This window comes from Episyrphus balteatus, chromosome 1 (genome assembly GCF_945859705.1).
Source record: "Episyrphus balteatus chromosome 1, idEpiBalt1.1, whole genome shotgun sequence".
NCBI lineage: Eukaryota > Metazoa > Arthropoda > Insecta > Diptera > Syrphidae > Episyrphus > Episyrphus balteatus.
The window spans coordinates 155,299,786-155,304,796 of record NC_079134.1 but is presented as its reverse complement, the minus strand read 5'-3'; positions in this window follow the sequence as shown (position 1 = coordinate 155,304,796).

Here is a 5,011-nt window from a genome sequence, read left to right as displayed (position 1 = left end):
TTAATAATTTTGTTTTCTTTAAAATTTATTGGTACTGGTTTATAATGCCGTCGATCCCGAAATTTCTTGAAAATAATTTGAACAAAAATTTAGTTAAAAAACTAAAACCCAATTGTGCCCTTGATTATGAAAGTGAACTAAGTCACTTTTTGCATTGGTTAAAGAAAAACTTACATAATAATTTTTTCATAACGATTTATTTATATTTCTTTTATGAACTCACTGAAGGAGCAATAAAGAAATTTATTTATTGTAATTTCGCGTTCAAATAAACTTTACCGCATAAATAGTAATCATTTTTAGGCTAGATTTGATGCCATTTTTCATAATTAACGGCACAATTCATCTATGATTTTTATTTTATGTTTTACAATTATTTGAAAATAATATATACAGAATACTTTTAGATAAGGTTAGTATTTGCCCTTCCTGTTCCTGTACATTAAAAAAACGTGTCACTCACTCTGACAACTAATGTACCTAAAGGGTGACTTAAACTCTATCAATACGAAACAACAAATCAAATGTATTCAAGTTCAAATGTCAAATTTTTCGCGTCCGTCTGAATTTAGTCGACATTTTTTGTCCTAAATAAACAATAACAAACAAGAAATAATCACTCAGACGACAAGGAAACAATAACAAAAAAATAAATACCAATTATTCAATTTCATTAAATATCGACCTGACACCCACCATCAATTTTTCAAAAAAAAAAATCTGATTGAGTTCCTTATTTCTAAAAATGTTAATTAGCTGGCTAGCCACTCACTGTGAAAAAGTTTCAGCGAAACAATCCTATACCTATAATTCTTTGGCGCCGCACATTAGCGTCAAAACTAATATAATCGATTGCCACCTTCACCCGAACATTGACCAAGGTCAGTTATTTTGTGTTCACACTCTGTCACTATAATCTAATCTTAATGTTAACAGGTGTGTCAACATGGCATATTAAAAAAATGAAATAGAAAAAAAACAACAATTTGATAAAATTCCACGTGTGTAAATATTAATTTTTTGGCACAAAAACTAACTGACTGGAACCGTTGCGTTGTTGATATTTTATGGTGTTACATTTCCGTGATCTGATGTCATTCCGATAGAGCAACCCTTAATAGCAATAATATTCGCAGCGGGCGTGTTCCATTGGTTTGCCTATTTTTTTTTTTTTTTTGAAATTCAAAAAATAACAACACGCTCGTAATTTTGCGATTATGCTAATTTTTAGTGATTTAATTCCTAGTAATTATTTTATATTTCTATTGTTGTTGTATTATTATATTCTTTATAGTTTTGTTTGGTCTTTTCACTTAATTCGGGATTAATTTTGCGTTATTTTTACGTCGCTAGACTAAACAATTTGTTTCCTTTTTATTTTATGACGTAATTTTGGAAGTCCATAAAACAATCTGACACAGTTAACCTAGACCTAGCCCAGCACAATAAAATTGTTCTTTTATATATTCTATTCGTGTGATTATAAGAATGCTTAAAATGCTGTTGACCTTAAATGTATTTGCATTTTTATTGCCATAAAAAAAACGTTTCAAAGATAAGAAAAAGTAGGTAGTTAGCTATAATAGTTCTGAATAATAAATTGTCTTAAAGTTAAACGTAATAATTGAGTGGGCGGTTGTAAATTGACAAAACAAAACATAAAATAATGGACTTTGTAATTTCCTTTTTTTTTTGTAAACTAGAACATGAAGATTAAATATTAACTAAACAAGGTTGCGGTATTTTGTAGATTTAACTAGACATAAGGTTTATCAAAATTAATTTTTATGGTTTTAGTTTTTGATATAGAAATTAATTTTTTTAGAAGAGTTTTATCTGACGAAATTTCATTTAATTGCCAAAGATTCCATTATGAATACTGAGACTGACGTACCTACATATAGTAAAACTCAGTAATATAAAGACAGGTGCAAATTTCTGAAACTAATAGGTAATTAAGCTCAATTTGTTCTTGGGCTGCAAAAAATATGATAAAATTTTTGTAACGGCCGAGATTTCAATTTTTTAAATTTTAAATTGATTTTTATTTTTCATCATCTTAAAATTACCTTAAAGGTAGACAAAAATTCATAAAATGTATAGGCTAATTTTCATTAACTTACCACTAAATTACTGGCTCTATACGGGCACACTTGGTTATACTTAACCCTCTGTCGGCACAAGGGTGCGAATTTGGCAGGACAAAAATGAAAAAATATTACGATTTTTCAAAAATGTGGTCACAAAAAAGTCTCTTTATAACGGTGAAAATATTTTTTTTCGGAATTTTGAATACAATATTCGAATTCCTCGGAATATTCTACACCAATTTCATACTTGATTCTCTATAAAATATTGTGACCGAAAAAAGTTTTAGCGACATGAAAAAGTATAAACCAAATTCGCACCCGTGTTATCACGTCACAAAAACAGAGGGTTAATTTTTCTTAATACTAATGCCTTTCGACCTTAAAACTATTTTAATTAAAATTTTGCAAGGTATTATTTTTTACCAAGAAATATTTTACAAAAAAATATGGTATCTTATCATTTTTTTTTTGTCTTATTTTAAAACTTACAAAGTAATTTAAACTACTTGAACGACTTAAAAATACTTAAACTACTTCAAAATTGGAATCGCCACTGCAAGCAACTGTCCTGATCCTGACTCCTGACCGATATCTATACTGAGTGCCATTTAAGGTAAGTTTAGTATAATGAACATTTTTATCTTCAGAATGTGCACAAATTATTATCGAAACAAGTTTACAATTTAAATGAAGAATCCGAAAACCCATTATTTTTGCATCATTACCAAAAATCTAGAGAACATTTTTATAAAGTTATAATTTTTTACTATCTACAAATTATTCCTGCATTATTTTTTTTTCCTGGGACATTCCATCGTCACGGGTACGGACAGTTGAGTTTACTGTTTCTCTTTTGAATACTACCAAATACCAATACCATATAATTCGACTAAAGGACCCCGCACATTTTGTATGTGAAGTGGCCCTCGGTGAAATTGTCTGAAATTTTAGTATGTTGTTCTCTTAAAGCCCTTGATCAAATATGGGCAGAAAGTCGAAAAATTGACAGTTTTTAAAATAACGGGTTTTTTCCATAGGTTTTTAGGGTCGTTGAAACCGAATCCGAAGTTCATTTTGCCCAATCACATCAGGTTTTCATGATAACCTCAAAAAATGTCACAGCCCCAACAAAATTTTTTGTTGGAACTGGGCATAAAAAAAAGATTGTTTTTATACCTACAAAAAAAAAATTGACTTTGACTGTTTGACTTCTTCAAAAACTGCAACCCAACTTTACGTTAAAAATTCATAATTCCATTGTCGTCAATGGTCAATCGTCATCGACCAGCAATGGAAATTAAGTACTATAGTTGGTATTGGATGCAAATAGCACAAGTATTAGCTTAGCACATAGCAAATAGCATACTGCATCTATCTACTTCTGCATTTGCATTCTACTAGATTAGTTGACTTAAAAAATAAACAAAAATATTAAAAACATTTTATTTATTAATTATTATCTCTCTTTTAACAAGAGGTGAATTAAAATGCTAATCGCAATCGCAATTCGCAAAACATTAATTTAATTTATAATTTTATATTTTTCATTAATAAAATAAATGATTCACCACTAAATGATGAATCACATTTTCATGTTTGATAATGAATGTATATAATTTAATTTGAATTTCTCATCTAAAATAATTGATTCAATACGGGATCGGATGGTTCACTCCTGTTAAATATTTCGTAACAAGAATTTGTTGGGCTAACAGCTATCATGCATAGAAGCGAGATTATCACCCAATCGTCATTTCCCGGATTAGAACATTCGTTTGTCTCCACTTAACTTCTACACATAACATTTCTAGCAAAAAGAGAATGTGAATCTAGAAAAATAAATAAAAATAAAATATTGAAAAACACCACCACCAATTCATTGTCAGACAGAATGGAAAAAAAAACAAACAAATTGATAACACACTAGAACCCAACCACCACCGCTGCCTGCGTCATCGTCACAAAAATGTCTAAACCAACCACTTGTAGCTCTCATCGTAGTACACTGGGAAAGGTAGTCTTAAAAAATAGGAAAAAAATGAATATTGTAAAAATTTGTATTTTTGGATCCAAAAATTCTTATTAAATAATGTAAAAATATATTTTTTTACATTATTTTAGCTTTTATTAAAAAAAAAAAAACATCCTTTTAAAGTTGTTTAGTTTGCTTTTGAACAAATAAATATAAGAACTCATTAACAAAATTTATAAAAATAAACATTTCTAAATATTTAGTAATAAGCACTTTAATTGATTTTATTTCAAATTGTTTTAAAAACTAACTCTAATTTATTATTGTGTTATTTTTAGATTTAAACATTATTAATTTTATACCAATTTTTTGTTGAATCTGTCCCACTGTACCGCATCGTCACCATGGTTATGTTAAAGTTGATATGGATACCTGTTTTGGAATTTGTTTTTATTTTTCTTTTTTTTTTTCAGTTCTGGTCAATTTGAATTAATTCTTCTGGATAATTAAATATTGAATTTGTAGAAGCAGAAACATTTTAATTTAGGTAAAATTTTATGTTCTTCGAGTCCCCAATGATTTATCTGTGGTCCCATAATTATTTTATTAGTTTTGGAATTATTATTTTTTATTAATTTTGTTTCATATAATTAATAGCGCATGTCAGAAGTTTAAAAGTCCATTAGCATGGTTGTTATGCTTTGACAATTTAATTTGAATTAATTAATAAATTTTTTGAATAAATTAATTGATTATAAAATTAAATAGCATTTAATCGTTGAATAATTAAAAGTTTAGTTGTTGTTCTTGTTATTCTAGCTATACGTCATTTCTAATTTTATTATTATCATTGCTACCTTATAGGTTTTGTAATAAAATTTGTTGTGAATCATTTTTCGTTTCATCTCAATAAAATAAAATAAATAGAATGAAAAAACGAGATAAGATT